General features: G+C 34.6%; 1 protein-coding gene across 13 annotated transcripts in view; it reads right to left on the minus strand.

Annotated features, from left to right (window-relative positions):
* Positions 1-17,613, minus strand: part of LOC123524155 (caspase activity and apoptosis inhibitor 1-like) — a 179,842-nt gene extending 162,229 nt beyond the window's left edge. For 4 of the 13 annotated variants that reach the window (XM_053539177.1, XM_053539173.1, XM_053539167.1 and 1 more), the window contains exons 1-3: positions 17,547-17,613; positions 12,288-12,353; positions 2,574-2,642 (exon numbers count right to left, since the gene is read on the minus strand). The gene's annotated coding sequence lies outside the window, so the exon portion shown is untranslated. Of the gene's footprint in view, positions 1-2,573; positions 2,643-4,140; positions 4,280-12,287; positions 12,354-17,546 lie in introns of those variants that run through there. The other 9 variants (XM_053539180.1, XM_053539176.1, XM_053539169.1 and 6 more) reach the window with 4 other exon arrangements.
* Positions 17,614-18,742: the final 1,129 nt, after the last annotated feature.

The raw sequence follows: 18,742 nt of genomic DNA on the forward strand, positions 1-18,742 counted from the left end.
CCAACATTTTTATTATCGAGACAAATTAGTCGCCAAACCGGCAACACAAATGTTAAGTACATTTCTTGTCTTACACTACCAGACAGCAAGTTTATTTAAATCGCTGAAAGAGAAAGAAATCAACCAATCAAATTCAAGACCATACTGTCATATTTTGATACGCACATCAATTACACAGTGGCCATTATTTCTGAACAACCACAAATCAAAAACTCCAATCATCTACAAGTCTACGAAATTTCCATTTTCAAAAATCATCACGTAGCCGTGGGGCTTATGAATTCAAATCACTGCGGTAAGATTAAATTTGCATGTCTTGGGGATTTTCCGGACTAAGTCTAGCTTCGTCTCCGACCAGACACTGGCACTCAAAGTCTTATGATATAAATACTGGTTTCAGGAAAAAAAGATCGCACAATTCATATTCGTAAATTTTGCAGACTGAAAAAGCCCTGTGATCTGAATTAATTATATTCTAAGTGTAACTTGATGATAGATAGGATTCAATTACAGAAGAGGTCTTCATAAGAATGCAAGCTCACAGGAATTACTTTCTGCAACATTAAACGGAATCAAATGTTGTAATTGTTTCCATTTTTGGCAGACAAGATTTAGAATTAAGGTTTTGTTTTCTATATTTATCTACATATATACGTCATCAAAACTGTCCCTGATATTAGGAAGCAGGTGTCTTATATAATTAGACGATTTTTCTGCATGTACTGTAAAATCTTTAAATTTCTTTCTTTAATTTGTTTAAATTTTTTTTTTGAAAAATATTACCTTAAAATTTTGCTCTAAATATCTAATTTAATGCACTGTGACTCTTCATGGCTGTGTATCCCTGTAACTAATGGCAAGCCCCTATAGTCTTTTCTTGGCGACCAGTGTCACGTATAGTCCTTGTAAAGTGTGTCAGTAAAAAAAAAATGCAAAGAACTGACAATCAGCTGTGACTGCCTTAAGATTCCACACAACAGTTTTGTTTTTTTTTCTCTAAAGACTAAATTTTTCAATCATACTTTACTGCGAGCTTCCGCAACTTTCTGTGAAATTTCTGTATCTTTTCAAGAATCTAAAGCTACTGCCCCAAAGATGGGGTGAAATGTTTCAACCAAGTTTGGCAGTGAGTGTATATTATGACACTGAAAAATATTAAGTAATACAAAAATAAGTATTATAATTATACTGGTAAAAAAGCAAGGAGATTGTTGACTTTCTCTATTATTTCAAAAGAATTACTTGTTTTCTCCATTCTGCACAAAACTTTTGGTAATACGTTGTATTGCAAGAGGTATTTCCTCATAGTGATCTGAAATGCTTTGAGTGTCACAACTGAAGATTTTGTTTGTTTGTTTGTTTTGGGTTTAACGCCATTTTTCGACAGTATTTCAGTCATGTAATGGCGGGCAGTTAACCTAACAAATGTTCCTGATTCTAAACCAGTACAGACCTGTTATCCGCAAGTAACTGCCAACTTCTCCACATGAATCAGAGGTGGAGGACTAATGATTTCAGACACAAGGTTGTTTATCAAATAGTCACAGAGAACATACGCCCAAGGATCGAACTCACGACCCCGCGATCCATAGACCAACGCTCTACCTACTGAGCTAAGCGGGCGGGCATCACAACGGAAGAAATTGACCTATAATGTAATCAACTGATTTCCATGTATCTAAACAGCATCACCTGCTGTTACTGCATAACTGTTAACTACACCAATGTGTCCTACCTAGCACTTATTTAATTGATATTTAAAGGAGATTAACAATAATTGATATCTTTTTAATGCGACATATTTTCAGGAAACTTTCCAAATTATACACAGAAATACAACGAAACACGGCATATTTAAGTAAAATTGTACCTGCATACAAATTTTAAGTCTGCTAATTCAAATATTTTGGAAAAATCAACAACATGGTCCTTTCTTCCTTTAAAATTCACACAGAACACCAAAAATTTCACTATTTTCTACTGACTGTTTTTCAGCTTTCGAAGATCTGACTTGTAGACTGTCAAATGATCTGCTGAATTTCGAAAAAATCCACCGTAATGACTCCGCCGAAAAGGTAAAACTAAATATACCTTGTCATTACTATGCTATATACGTAACTATTTTCTGTATATTTACAGAAACGTCTTAGGCAAACAAAAATAGACTGGGCAGACGGCAAGTAGATTAAGGGAAACATAAGTTGCGTAATAAACCATACAAGTCCTTACTGTTGTGGCATGTCTGGGCAGACGTACAGGCAATTTTTTTGTGTGTATTTTGCTTGAATTATTACATACAATCCCTAAAAACAGTGTCCCCAATTCTTTACACGGCCAGACACCATCACTGGAGGCAATTTTACCATGTTTTTATCCATATTTGGGCAAAACATGGAGAAAATTACAATTCTTGAATATATCTATCATCATTATAAGTTGGCACAAATATTTACAGGCAGTCTGCACTGAACACCATAAATCAAACAATTTCTTCAATATTTCCATAAAACATAAACATTGGCTAGCGGAGCTGCCATATCCTCCCAGACAATAAACACACACTATCTACATACCTACTTCTCGAATTCGCCCCGTGCCGTCTTTCGAATTTCCCAAAAGTTCAAGGGTGGACCCAAAAGTAGCTGAAAATGAAGGCAAAGTATACAAAATTTTCCTAATTTTATTAAAAGCTTAATTATAACAAACAGCACTCCGGCTGTTATCTGATAGAAGTCATCCTTCAATGTCTTTTTAAGATACACAAAGCTAGGCAGTTGGGGGAGAATTTCTGTCTAATTTCCGATTAAATATCATAAATGATTGCAGTAAGCCTCTTTTCTTAACCTTTTATGTAGGACAGACATATTTCAAGAAAAATAAACTTCATTTAATTAGTTAATATGTATCATAAACTATATTTGTGTCAGAATTTGAAGTCATTCACAGCCAAGGAAAATGACAGGACAATTTTGTAATAAAATTTCCTCGTTCAGACTTATTTTTTTATTTCTTAAACATCATGGGGGGAAAAAGAGCATTCAAAGATCATAATCTATATTCTTTTGGAAGTTTTCAGTTTTTTGCATCAAAACAATTAATAAAGACCTCTAACATCTGATCAAATTCACAATCTGCAATGACTCAGTTTTTTGCCTTGAACTGGTGCAAGTTACAATTTTTAGAAAAGATGAAGTTTCAATCCACCAAATTATTTTTTCAGCATAGTGGTAGTTTTACATTTATACAAGCACTTGATGTGAAAGCATTTTCTTAAGATAATGATTGTGTAAATAAAATCGATACATTTTCACCATGCTTTTTTTTGGCATTTCCAAACCAAAACTGAAAGTACCTAAGGATCAAAGGTCAGAGTTCACATGTGCCAGCTAGGTCCCCTAATGTCAAAACACACATCGATAAGTGACATATCAGATATTATTAATTATTTATATAAAACTGATAAATAATCTTTGTATTTTTTTCACTTTTGCAGTGCAATCCAGCACAAACCTGTCACGCTTTTGGTGTGGGAGTCACACTTCTGTCACAGTACAGTGCCTGAAATCTTGCTCTCAAAATTGCCCAGCCTCACATTAAACCTCAAGCAATTTTGAAGAGGTAAATATTTATTTTTATCATCAATATTCTAAATATAAACCGATATAATTTTCATAAAACGTAGTGAGTAAATGATGATTAACTATTGATGATGCAACATTTAAAGGCGTTTTATTTGTTTAATAAGATGGTGTTTTTAGGTTATGTAATCTTTTCTGATGTGTCACTGAATGCAAATTCTGACAAGCAAATTCAGTGTATAATATTATTTTGAAAGATACTTAATTTCCAGATATATTGACGAATTTTAAAACAATTTAAGGGCAATAACTCTCCAGTTTAATTACTGAAGAGATCCTGATGAAAAATGTACATGCAACACTTTTTACTTACTGCAGTAGGTTTATATAACAAGTTTAAATACTATTTCATATAAAAAAATCAGCATAACTTTGATCTGTTGCTTAAAGATTTGCTTACTGACAAATCTCTGTATTCTAATAATGGGAGAAAATGAAAAACTTCCATGCAATTTATCAGTCGGGACTTCTTATTGACAGTCTCTTTGAAGTTCAGCTTTACCTCAAACCAAAACTTAAGGTCATATGGTGGGCATGAATTCCTGCAAAGGTGCAAAGGGCGTCCGGGTCGAGCCACAGACTTTCTGGAAGCTAGCAAGGTAAGCATCGTTCCTCAAACAAAAGAATTCATACATCCCAAGTGCAGTTGCAGTGACGCTCCATCAAGGAGATTCTTCAAACTGAATGAAGTAAAAAAATTTGTGCACTACTAGTATAATGCAGAAATTCTGTACAACTCATTCAATTACATTTGAGACGTAATCACGAAGCTGGTGAATTCTAAACTGGACTCGTGTATTGATCGTCTTAAACTTTTTCCAGGAGGTCAGTTCGCAATAGGAGCATTGGTCCGAATATTAATTCTAAAAACCGAACCATCATTTTGGACTTTTTCTTATTAATTATTCAAACTGTATCCTTCTGTCTGTAATGTAATAAATGAGAACTATCCCATAAAATGTCAAAGGTGACCATTTGTTGATTAAATATACATAAAATATGAAATTGTTTCCATATTTTTTTCTATGGAAACATAGAATTAATTCTGACTGATGTCTGACAGGAGGTTTTGTGTTGAAAAAAAATTATCATCCAATCTATATTAGGCCATAGTCATTGTTTTTACATAACTAACCAATGTTTTCTATTAAGCACAAGTTCTGGAACAACTATATTAAATGTACTAATTTTTTTCAAAATGTGTTACATTGTTTTTAGCTTCCAGAATTAGAAAAAATGTACTTCTCTTCTCCTGGTCTGGGTCGCTGTAAAATGGGTTATTAGCCCTTATCATGCTGGACATGATTGATTCTGCCTTTGTGACCAGTGTTGATCAAGATCAGCCTTCACATACATGCAGTCTGATCAAGATCTGCACTTGCCATTCAGTCGGTACCTTTTTGCTTAACACCCCTTTTTACAGTTAATGACACTGTCGAAATTGAAAGACGGACAAGTTCATTATATAAATTTTGCAGGGTTAGGGACAGGAACAATGCAGAATATATTCCGGTCTTCGTATGAATTGATCAAAGCTGCCTTTCCGACCCGATGACCGAAATAAAAGCGAAAATATATATAAGTAATGATTTCAAGAAAAAAATTCTAATAGTAGACAAACTATAAGAAAAATCTAGAGACTTTCATCTGGATCCCATCTGACACTGATTCGGTCTAAGTTACGATCTTTAATGGTCGTGTATGTAAATTTCATGCTGTGTGGCAGTTTGAATTTGTGTTTTACGAAGTATGATCAAATGTTATTCGCCAGGTCTTACATGAGTAGAATTTCTGATGACTTTTATGTCCATCCGATGTCAAGCCAGCTTAGCATTTCACAGCGGTCCCACAAAATTCAATTTATTTAATGGCCGAGACAAAAGAATACAAATTTTATAGCCATAACAAAGACAAAACCTAATAAAGATTTACAAGAATTCGACTAAAAGACGTACTCTTCTGATTTCTTGATTATCTACTTTCTAATAAAATAACAATTAAAATTTTCTAAGAAGAACACTGTGTTGTTCTGGTAAATAATTTCTGACATATACTCCTTGTTTCTTTTATTAGAAAAATAAAAAAAATTCAATTATATGCTCGCAATAAAATCAATCTGCCCGACTTCTGTATACAACATACAGCTTTGAACTTCTTTTATGAAAAAAAAAGAAAGATAAAGTTGGTGTTTAAAAGTTATTAACTTTCTATGATTTTTATATATGATAATAAAAATACTTTAAGATAACTAAAAAATAAATATGTCTTTTCAAAGCTTTAAAAATGTTACAAAAATATTTCACACATATTTGAATAAACTGTTTAATGACAAACATATTTTTTAACAACAAGAGCTATGGTAGGCCAGCAAGGCTGAACTATTCAAAAGACTTGTCACTAATTTTTTTTTTTTAAATAATGAAAATACAGACAGAAACATGAACAAAAGGGGCAATAACTTTTGAGTCATAGAACTTTCCCTTCTTATGATGCTTAATGAGATAAGAGATTACATCGTAAAAGTTGAAAGAAGGGGGATAATCTTGTGAAAAAACACAGCTATGGGGCTAAACTTAATGCGCATTGCACTTCATACAGTGAAATCAGCTTATAATATTTTACAAAATTTTAACCAAGAAATCACCACATCCAAAAGTGTCATAACTTTACAAAAATGCAAAATAGATTTACGGAACATGTGCAATGTGCGTCAAATCATCAAGACAAATCAAAACATCACAATGAAAGAGCGTGTGACGATTCAATCTATTCCGATAACTGTGAAATCAAGATCTGATAGAAAATGTGGCACCTGGAGAGTTAACAATGTTCTTCTATGATCTGACCTGGTGTCCTAGATTATCCTAATGACCCAGTTTCAAACTTCATCTAAATTTCATAAAGATAGATATTCTAGTCAAGTTTAATGCAAATCTGGTAAAATATGACCTCTGAACTTTTAAGGGTTTTGCTATGATTTGACCTAGTGACCTAGTTTTTAACCCAAGATGACCCAGTTTTAACTTTGCCTAGATTTCATAAAGAAAATTTCTTGAATATAAGGCAGAAAATGTGATCTAAACTGTAAGCAAGGTTTTTCATTTATTTGACATTGCGACTTTTATTTTCTGGACCCCAGATGATCCAGACCATGTATCAAACTTGTTCTAGACTTTATAATTGAGAAAAGTTTAGATTGTTCAAAATTGCGTGCTCTGGAGTGTTAACAGTAAAAAATAAAACTGTCATACAAGAACAATGGGTGATGGACACAGGGTGACCACAATGGCCCACCTTGAGCACTTTGTGCCCAGGTGAGCTAAAGTTGACTTCAAGCATATATTCATGTAACCATGGAAACCCTGCTGATGACTTGTTCAAAGAAAAGATTTAAGACTGAAAACTTCTCATTCTAATTTGAACATTTTTCTCACTTTGTGTTTGACTTTGTCTGTTAGCAACCTTTTCCTTCTAAATGAAACGATAAATCTCTTTGATAAAACTGCATTAAACTGCATCTTTCAAAAAAAACAACTTTCTTCAAAGTTTTCATCTCCGTACAAAGAACATTGGTTTAATTTTCTTCAACTTCTTGGTTTTCACAGCACCTTGAGATAAAATAATATTGCAAGGGTGCACTTCAGTTTAAAACAGCAAATATTAACGATTTCTCAAACCAACTGTTCTTTCTTGCCAATAATTTATCAAGCCACGCTTCAAAAACTCAAATCTTCATAAAAAATAACATTTTAATAGTCTTTACTTTGTGTACGCATAATAAGCTGTTGAAAAAAATTATATCAATATCGGTGTAGATATATTATCTAGATTTAAAATGAAATACCGAGTTGGAAACAGATTCAAAGGGATATTTTTCAAGTGTTGTCAAGGTCAGATCACAGTTAGTTAAAGAATCCAGTAAAACATCTGTTAAAACTATAGACCAGAATTTTAGATCTAAAGGTTTAAGGAAGGATTTCAACCACTTTCAACAAGTTGATGGGATTTATAACTCTAAATACATTTTAAAATCAGAGAAGAAACCTAATTTATTTAATGATGCCATGGGGTGTTTTTGCAATAATTTCATTGGAATCATGGGATATCATAAATAGTTTCTCGGAAGTATTTTAGTATAAATAACACTAAATATTACATGGGGAGAAAAACTTTTACCCCTAAATACTGTGAAATCATTAATATTCGTGACGGAATTATTTTTTGGGGATATAGTGGCAGCGCCAATCCAAGAAGTTCAATCCCAATGAAAAAAGAACATTTTCATCCATTTTATCGATCAATTTGAAATACACAAATTTGTGACCCTATAATGCCCCACACAAAGGCCACTAAGTCTTGGCAAAAAACATTATATACCAACAAAATTAGATGATTTCTGATTTCATGTTCTGAAGCATTATGTACTCATTAAACAAAAACAATGACAAACCCTTATTTAAATGCCAACAATAATGCCCTGCCATGTCTTTCCCAAAAAATTGGTCTTAATTAAATATTTTAATACATATGAGCTGCGCCATGAGAAAACAAATATAGCGCATTTGCGACCAGCATGGATCCAGACCAGCCTGCGCATCCACACAGTCTGATCAGGATCCATGCTGTTTGCTAATGGTTTCTCTAATTGCAATAGGCTTTGAAAGCGAACAGCATGGATCCTGACCAGACTGCACGGATGCGCAGGCTGGTCTGGATCCATGCTGGTCGCAAATGCACTATGTTGGCTTTCTCATGGCATAGCTCATATATACTGGCTGCTTTAAATTCTGCTTAGCGCCAATGCCATACAAAGTCACCACAACTCTTCCTTAATGCTTTCTGCTAGGTCCTGCTACACTAAGTTTTGCTCAAGAATATACTGTCTTACCTCGAGTAATTTTGCAACATCTGTCACTGTATATACAGTACTTTCTGGAGGATAATCTGACAAGCAGTTTTCTCCTACAAAATACATACAATACCCACCTCCACCCCCCCCCACCCCCACTTCCATTGCACACACACATCATACCAGGCAATCCCCCACTCCTATTTGCCAAAAGTTAATATCAAATATGAAGAGGGGGCACAGTCATTAGAAACATTACGGTTCTACATGGACTGCACTTAAAAAGTCTTCTGATTTAAAAAAAAAGCATTTTTGGCATTACTTTTAATAGCAATTTACTTTATTCCAGCCATCAAACTCACTATTTAGACTTTGGCACAAAACAACAATTTAAAAAGCTATTTGTTTGTTAGAGAGTAACATTTTTGTTGTAATTAACCAAAATTGAGATCAGTTTCATTACAGAGTAGTAACAGCTTTCATTTACAGAACAACGATAAAATCTAACAAATTTCCACGCAATAAAACAAAACAATGCTTTTTCCATCATTATTCGCTAGAAACTAGAAAATTTCAAACTCCAGTAGGCTTACATTTTGCACCTGCGGATTGAATAGGAATTAAATTGGTGTTATATTTTGAAAGTCTCGGCTTAACGAGACTTACATGCACATGGTGTGAGACGTTTTAACAGTTACGCGCACTTGATGCTTATGAAGAGTATGATTTCAAATGGATTTAGCAGATCCTTGAGTTGAAACAAATTCAAAACAAACTTCCTGCATTTCAAGATACATAAGTGCCTTAACTGACCAATTAGCCAGGTTAGATACTAATCAAACCTTCGAAGCAAAAAAATCCTATCATCCACTTAAAGTATTTAACCAGATACATCAGATCTGCTCCAGTTATTTGGCGGACTGATCCGTTTAAGTGGAATTATTGAAAAGTTGAAAACCAGCAAAATGTAGATAGCTTTTATGACATCTGTCAATATTTTATACAAGTTTTTGTAATGTAGCATCATTCAGTGATTTCCATATAAAGCAACTTTAATTGAAGCTTAATTGATTCTTATATAAAATCAATGACGCTTTCCTTGTATTTCAAGATGAGATCTAAAACTCTGCAACATTATCCATTTAGTCTGTCTTTAAAAAATCACTGCAGCCTTTGTTGTTTCTGATATAATTCACAATCTGCTTTAAATTCATACGAAACACTTCTAACCAAGTGTCCTCAAAAAACTGATTTCAAACAACAAAATGTTATTCCCAATATTGTTACAAGAAAAGTTGCAGACTGTCAAAATGTTTGAAGCTCTTCAAACCAGATGTCCTTTTTTAACTTTTTTTTTTTATGACCTCAACAGCATTTTGTGACATGATAAGGTGCTCAAATTCTTTGCAGACCACTTTTACTTCATTGTTAATGCCACCTTAATTTACTAGACCTGTGCCCAGTTATCTCAATTAGCTCCACAATTTGAGCACCAGAGGTCAGTCATGAATTTGATCCCCTGACAAGATGAGTGTTCTCTGACATTATATGAAAGAGGACTATTTTGTCTGGAGTCAATCATTTTCCATCTCTGACTCATATTGAGAAGTTGTCAGTTACTTGTGGAGAACAAGTTACCCCGGAAGTTGTGATATGGAAGCTGGAACGTTCATAAAATGCTAATTAATTAAATGAGCCGTGCCATGGGAAAACCAACATAGTGGCTTTGCGACCAGCATGGATCCAGACCAGCTGCGCATCCGCGCAGTCGGGTCAGATCATGCTGTTCGCTAACAGATTATCCCAATTCAATAGGCTTTAAAATTTGAACGGGCATGGAGCCTGACCCCAACGCAATTGCGCAGGCGGTCTAGGATCCATGCTGGTTGCAAACCCACTATGTTGGTTTTCTCATGGCAGGGCTCAAATAGTGTAAAAACATACTACAATATCATAGTTATTCAGGTGCAAGTTATTTGTATTCTATATTATGTGTTACAATAGCAGCACAGAGATGAAAAGATATGTATTGTTCTTTTTTTTTTTTTAGTTTTTTGTTGAACATCATACCGAAACAAGTATAGATCTTTATGGTGACTTTTTTAAAGATTTTGATGGTGAAGGAGACCAAAGGTGCCCCTGCTGGCATCACCTGGTCACTAGCGGGCACATGGATAGAACCACTGACCTCTCATAAGCCACCTAAATGGCTTCGTCACATGGAGATTTTGATTGTAGGAGAACAAAGGTGCCCCTGTGGCCATTATTTCATCACTAGTAGGCTCCTAGGTAGAACAACCACCCTTTTGATAAGCCGACTGGACGGCTTCCTCACATGAAAGAATTCTACACACTAAGATAAATTTCAAACCTACAGCAGTGACAGGCAAGTGATTGTTTGTCAGTGACCTTAACCGCTCTGCCACAAAGGCCCCCAAATAATTATTAAAGCGTATTAAAGCTTACCTATTCACTGTTAGCTATAATTCTCTCTTTATTTCTGTATATATACAAGGATGCCTATATAAAAAGAATATTAGTATCTGTCATGCCATACATGAAATGTTATTTCTTCCTTAAACTTGTTAACTTAATGTATTTTGTAACACTCAATAATTAATATTTCAAGTAAATAAAAATTCTCAAAGGCAAAACCTTCAAACAAGGAAGAATGCCATTAGATAAAGTCACGCAATACGGCTAGTTCTTTAAGTTCAAACTGAATCAATGACTGATCAATGTAAACATAAAATATCTTCTGAACACTGTATCGGGTCTAATTAAACCATATTGAAAGCAATGAAAAGTTGAAACAAAAATATGTCTTTTAACGTGCTTGGATGGCATTGATTTCCCGACTTTGGTTCTTTCTTAAATGTAGGACTTGCATGTGAATAGTCTATTTAAACTTTCAACTACTAGTGGATTTCTTAAAGAGCCATTTCTTTGCAAGAAGTGGATATTCTTTTATCCGGAGATACTTTAAAACCAGCGTAATAACAGGAAATCAGGCCTTTTATTTCAAGAATTAACATGATCAGTCTTTAACTGTTTTCTTAATGTTTCCAAGGAAATTGCCTATCAACATTGTCCAATGTGTATAATAAATTCCAAAACAGAAAGTCGTAAGTTGACAAGACGGTCTGAAGTTGAGATTTACCCAGACTAATTGCACCACGATGCAATGATTTTCGGGAATTACGGCTTTTAGTATAATCGTTACTTTTTCAATAAAGTAAACAAGGTTAGACATTTTATTCGTTACAAGTTCAGAACCCTAATTTTTTATGATAAGAGTACATCGATTTGTGCTCAGCCGGCTGTAATCCATCATAGAGGAAATCATAACTCTTTGAGAATAAAAAAAAGAAAGAAAAATCACAAACGAAAAAAATTAGGGAACTGGAACTGCTTCATTTTTGGTCTGTCATTTTCCTGCATATTAATTAATACTTCGGTTCAACCAAATGTAGTACTCAAGATCACAAACAGTTTTCACACTTTATTCTTACATTATCAAGCAGTTTGATAAAATTGATCTAATCCTGTAAGGAGCGTGTCTAGTGGTTTAGTGTCGCCCTCAACCCGGGGATTGTGGTTCAAGCCACTGGGTCAGACCAGCCTTCCATATACACCAACTGGTTTTCAGAAAGTAACTAAGGGTTCAAATAACTTAAGCTTCATCACAATCAAGCTAAAAAAAATTAGTATATAAACTAAGTGACTGAATATTCCCATGTCCCTTTTAGGACACCATAAATTTTCATTAAATCTTTTTTTTTTCAATTTTCTATATTTACCTTCAGCGACTTACTGGTACGTTTTTATACATCTACATCTTCTATGACATCTTTCGGCCAACCATTCTACAAAACATTAAAACGGTAAAATGCAAAAAACATGTAATTTTAAAAACATTAAAAACCCATTTTTTTCTCTAATAAAATGACACCTTAGACAGGTTAAAAACACATCGAAAACAAAACAGTATATAAGCAGTTCATTAAGATTAATGATCCATTTCCTTGGGCAAATGATGTACAATATACATCATAAACATTTTAATGTATCAATGATTATGGCCATATTTTTGTGAAATTACAATAAAGTTCAACTTCTCCACTGAAAAGGTCAATAACGGAGAGATATTTTACTCAAGTACTGATACCATCTCGCAAGTATCATTTCCAAATACCAATGCGCAGAGCTTTTATCATAATTTAATATTTCATGTTGAATTTAAAGTGACTCCAATGAATCCTTCAGGCTTTTTGTAGCATAGTTTTAATATTTCGACAATTTTTTACGAGGGATCTCAAGTGATTGCCTTCCCGGGTCAGATTTAAACCTGTGATAGCCACACTTTGATAGGTAAATTTTAAAACCCTTCAGCTAAAAGTAAATGATCAATCTAGGTATTTTTGACGATAATATTTCATTTTCCAATGATAGCACATAAATTATCATGATTTTTGTTCCCAGGCTAAAATTTCCACGTGGATGCCTAAATTTTGTTTTGAAGGACGAATTATAACATATATATATATCTTTCTTCATGCAGAAATATGTAAAAACTTGACCACTTTAAAATTTGGTATCTATAATGATCGAAAACTAAATCAGGTATGCACAATAAGATGAAGAGAATACCTGGGTAAAGAAGGTGAACATATAATAATTGTAATATTTCTAAATGACCTTTTCCTTGATTTTTGTTCTTCCCAAAGCCAAAGCAACAAACATGACCTCATATTTTTTCTCTGAATTAACCAGGAATAGATGTAGGTTCAAACTGAGAAGCTGAAATAGTCAATTAAGGTGTTTAATACCCCTGCAGCTATGGACTGTCACAAGCCAAAAGCCTGACAGTTTAGTGGCAGGCATATGCGTTCATATACGCACGTTTCATGCCCAGAATGTTAAGTTGAAAAAGACTACAAGGTCAAGAGTCTCACATCCAGACAGACGGCATGACACTTTCTAAGACCAAATGTTACACATTTTCTAAAACCGGTGAACTTATCGGCTTCAAAACATTTAACTCTGAAATCATTTAAATAGCTTAAATATTAGCTACTGACTCTGCATAAACGAACGTTGAAAGCTTGATCCTTTATGATTAAGAATTACCTCCCTTTATTGGGAATGGAATGCATATGAAATGTTTCTTCAAGAATTACCTCCTTTTAGATCTACCAACCTCAACAGATGTTCCATTAAAGGATTTTAGCAGATCTCAAAAGTTTAAACCACTAGAGGATTCTACAATTCACTTAGTCGCCCAAATGTTTTCAAGCAAAAATCAAGTGAACCATAGAATTTACTGACATATTACACAAATAAGATATGATATAAAAATAAAGAATTTTGCGATTCACATCTCATCCCAAGAAAGCAGATTGCCAAAGATTCTTACGTTCTTACATCTCTAACAACAAAAATAAATATTAGGACCACAACTCTGTTGTTACCACAGCAACAAATTTGACACAATATCTTAATTGTGTCCAGGCCATATACATTCTGTGCAAGTGTCTTGAAGACTGCTTCAGGCATCTCGATTCTGTAGTAAATGCTGGAAGGATGAACAACTGTGTGTGTTTGAGTTCGGGTTTAACGTCTTTTTCAACAATTTTTCAGTCATATAAACGACGGTGTCTACTTATAGTGCTGCCTCACTGGAATTTCACGCCGTAGACACATGGCATGATACCCCACCCAGTCACATTATACTGACACCGGGCTGACCAGTCCTAACACTATCCCCTTAATGCTGAGCGCCAAGCGAGGAAGCTATTAGTACCATTTTTTACGTCTTTGGTACGACGCGGCCGGGGATCGAACCCACAACCTCCCGCACTCAAAGCGGACGCCCTACCACATGGCTACCGAGGCGGTTGGATGAACAACTGACAACCAGAGTGAGAGAGTAATTTAAATACCTCATCCCTGAGCAAAAATGCTCAGGTGAGCCGACAACAGAGTTCCCTAACATAAATAAATTTCATTTAATTATTTTTTTTAAATTGCTTTCCTAGAAGAGCTATGATATATATTAAAGTTTTACTCTTTTTGTTAAACCACAATCGTTAATTTTCTAATTTGTTACCAACAATGGAAAAACAAGTTTAGTTTATATCTACCAGACGTGATGCAAAGATATATTATTTCAATATCTGTCTTGCTTATTTTCTCCTACCAACTTGAATAAAATCAAAAATAAACATTGTGCCTCGCCATATGTTGCACTGAAAAAATAAAATAACCGATTTAATCCAGAACAGTTGATATCAAATAACCTGCAAAAACTAAACAAACGAAAATGAATACTATTTCAATGATTTCAATGCAGTTTTCAAAGACAAAATCTTTTAGCGGGCATTTGGCATCGTGATTTACGGGCATTGATCCTGCTCAATTGTCAACCCTTGCACAATACCCAAGGACTGTTACAGTATAATGATACCAACCCCTTTTTTCTGACAAGACCAGGTGACATCAGTGCAGACAATGGTCCGAGTGGTCAGTTAGCGCACAAACTGTCAATACCAGGCAATTATTACCCAATAATGGAACCCATGCTTCAGTTTAACCTTTTATCAATTTTTAACGCACCCCACCTGGTCTGTTTATAACAATTTACATGTTTGATTTTTTTTGTGATTTTGTAAATTTAAACTCCCAATTCTATAATCACCTGCTGGGAATTCAAAGCTTTTTTTAACAATGTCACAACCCCTCTGCTGAATGCTTAACAACTGTCACACAAGTTGCAAAGTTGGATGTACAATTCTCACATGTCAAATATCATTTGAAATTAATATTGATTACCTTAAATATGTTGACATTTCAAATTGACCATTGTCCATTTGAAAAGGTCAGTCATTTTGAACAAGTACTGCCAATTAATCTGATACTAAATTTTTACTGTGGTGCCCTTCAATGCAAAGTGCTTGGAATAATCAATCTGCCAGTGCCTTTTTTACATAAATTACCCAAGACCACTAAATTAGTTTTTTTTCATGTTTTGCCTTTTTTATGTTTAAAACAATTATCTTTCTCCCATAAAATCAAACTTAAAACACACGTCGGCCCCTCAAAAAAATACATCCAGTACATTTACTTTTTTTTACCATATAACTTATTTTTATATACATTTTACTGCAAAAAAAAGCAAAAAACACCAACTAAAATTCAACAGCTTTTAAACAAAGAGAAACCACGAAAAATCATTAAAATCTTTCTATGTTCCAAATGTTTAAAGTCTAATTAAAGAAAATGTGATAAAAGATTTACATTAATAAGCCAATCTCCTCTTCTGGAGTCTTGTTTAATGATCGAGATAGTATTATCATTTAAGGCATTTTATATATGAGCCATGCCATGGGAAAACCAACACAGTGGGTATGCGACCAGCATGGATCCAGACCAGCCTGCGCATCCGCGCAGTCTGGTCAGGATCCATGCTGTTCGCTAACAGTTTCTCCAATTCCAGTAGGCTTTAAAAGCGAACAGCATGGAGCCTGACCAGACTGCGCGGATGCGCAGGCTGGTCTGGATCCATGCTGGTCGCAAACCCACTATGTTGGTTTTCTCATGGCACGGCTCATATGATGTGTTTTTAATTTAATATATTAAAACATTTAGTTTAATAAAGATAGCGGCTTAATTTGCACTAATCTAAAGCCATATAAACAACTGGTCTGATGACTTTTGTTTCAAAACTGACAACAGCCTACCACAAAAAAAAAATTTTTACTTTTATTAAAATAACCGGAGTAAATTGATGCCGGGAGTAAACTGATGCTGAGAAATTGCGAGTCAATTAAAACTTTCCCATTGGTAAAAAGAACAAAGCACAAATATATTAGTCTTTTTTTAGGAGATGCAGTATGCTGAAAATGAGAAAATGAATTTTCATATACCACCTTAGAAAATATTGTAGTCACATAATAATGTGGCAGGACCTAGTGACCCAGTTTTTGACACCATATGACCCAGTTTCAAAATCATTGGAGTTTTCATGGAGATAAACATTCTGACAAAGTTTCATGAAGACTGTAGCAAAAACGTGGCCTCTAGAGTGTGTAAACAAGATTTTTTTTCAATTTGGCCTAGTGACAGTTTTTGACCCAACCTGACCCAATTTTTAACCTGTCCCAGATTTCATGGAGACAAATATTCTGACCTTTCATAAAGACTGAACCAAAAATGTGGCCTCTCGAGTGTAAAAAAGCATTTTCTTTTATTTGACCTGGTGACCCTAGTTTTTGACCCCACATGACCCAGATATGAACTTATCCAAGATTTCATGAAGACAAACATTCCGACCAAGTTTCATGCACATCAGATGAAAAAACAGCCCCTATTGCATACACAAGGTTTTTTCTTTAATTTGACCATGCGACCTAGTTTTTGACCCCAGATCACCCTTATTCAAACTTGACCTAGATTTCATCAAGAAGATCATTCTAATCAAATTTCATGAATATCCAGTGAAAAAATGCAGCCTCTTTTGCACACACACACACACAGAATTTCTTTGATGTGACCGGGTGACTTAGTTTTGACCCTAGATGACCCATGTTCAACATCGACCTAGATTTCAGCAAGACAAACATTCTGACCAATTCTCATGAGTTTCAAACTTAAAACTTGGTCTCTAAGAGTGTTAACAAGATTTTCCTTTGATCATGCCTAGTGACCTAGTTCACAACCCCACATTACCTAGATTCAAACTTGGCCAAAAGATCATTAAGATAGACCAAGTTTCATGAAGATAGGTCATAAATGTGGCCTCTAGAGTGTTAACAAGTTTTTCCTTTGATTTGACTCAGTGACCTAGTTTTTGACCTCACATGACCCAGATTCAGACTTGTGGCCTCTAGAGTGTTTACAAGGCAAATGTTGACGGACGACGCACAATGCACGTCACATAATGGACGACGAAGGACGCCGGACAATGACCTGTCACAATAGCTCACCTTGAGCATTTTGTGCTCAGGTGAGCTAAAAACAGACAACATAAAATGTTTTTAAGGTTAAAATATTCAAGATACCTTTATATTCATCATGACATAAGATCCACTTGACCATTACATCTACACACTGCCCTTGATTCCAGTCTGCAAATAAAGGAAACAAACTGAGAACAAATGTCACAGAAATGCATAAATTTACTGCCAACCATTCTCACGTAGCAGCGGTCTACCACAGTTCCTCTGTTGAACCTCAGGCACTTTTTCAACTACTGTAAAATTATTTAATTTTGTGGGCATGAAATTTCATGGTTTTGGTCAATTTCATGGGAATAAGAATTCGTAAATTTCAACTTTTGAACATAAAATGAATGGGAATTTTACTTGTTCGTTGGGATTAAATTTTGTGGATTGACTCAACCACGAAATCCACTAAAATTAGTCCCCCAAGAATATTAATGATTTCACAGTATATTTTTCTTTTTTTTTTTTACATTTAAAAAGACCAGCTAAACAGCAGAGTTTCACACTGAATCTTCACAAACCAATAAAAATTATCTATGAAAATTGCGGTCGCTTCAATTTCAATATCGAAGCTGAATTATGACGAAAATTGTTTTCTAAAAGTAAATTTTTAATTATCTTATTTGAAAGGTAAATCATTATTTTTCAGAAAAACAGCTTGAATTATTCATGTGAAATATAGTTTGTTTGTTTTGAGTTTAATGCCGTTTTTCAACAGTATTTCAGTTATGTAAGGGCGGGCAGTTAACCTAACCAGTGTTCCTGGATTCTGTACCAGTACATTTTAACCTGTTCTCCTCAAGTAACTGCCAACTTCCCCACATGAAATATCAGAGGTGGAGGAAGAATGATTCCAGACACAAAGTCTTTTATCAAATCGTCACGGAGAACATACGCCCCACCCGGGGATCGAACTCGCGACCCCGCGATCCATAGACCAACGCTGTCCCTACTAAGCACATGAAATATAGGTTGACTGCAACAGCTTCCAGTGGTTTTCACGTCTGCAACAGTTATCCAGTGTGCTTACCAAATAAAGGGAAAAAATAAATCGAAGGTTTGTCTCAATACTAAACGAGAATCTCTGATAAACCAGAATAGACTTCAAATGGGCATAGCAATAAGAATAACTTATGTACATGTCATTCTTAAGCAGCCCACTCAGTGTGGGCTGGCTTAACTGCATTTGCGGGAGTTCTTTCTACTCCATCTATAAATATAAAATACTAAACTTTGCACTTGAACAATTTTGG

Source organism: Mercenaria mercenaria, chromosome 3, assembly GCF_021730395.1.
Source record: "Mercenaria mercenaria strain notata chromosome 3, MADL_Memer_1, whole genome shotgun sequence".
Lineage (NCBI taxonomy): Eukaryota > Metazoa > Mollusca > Bivalvia > Venerida > Veneridae > Mercenaria > Mercenaria mercenaria.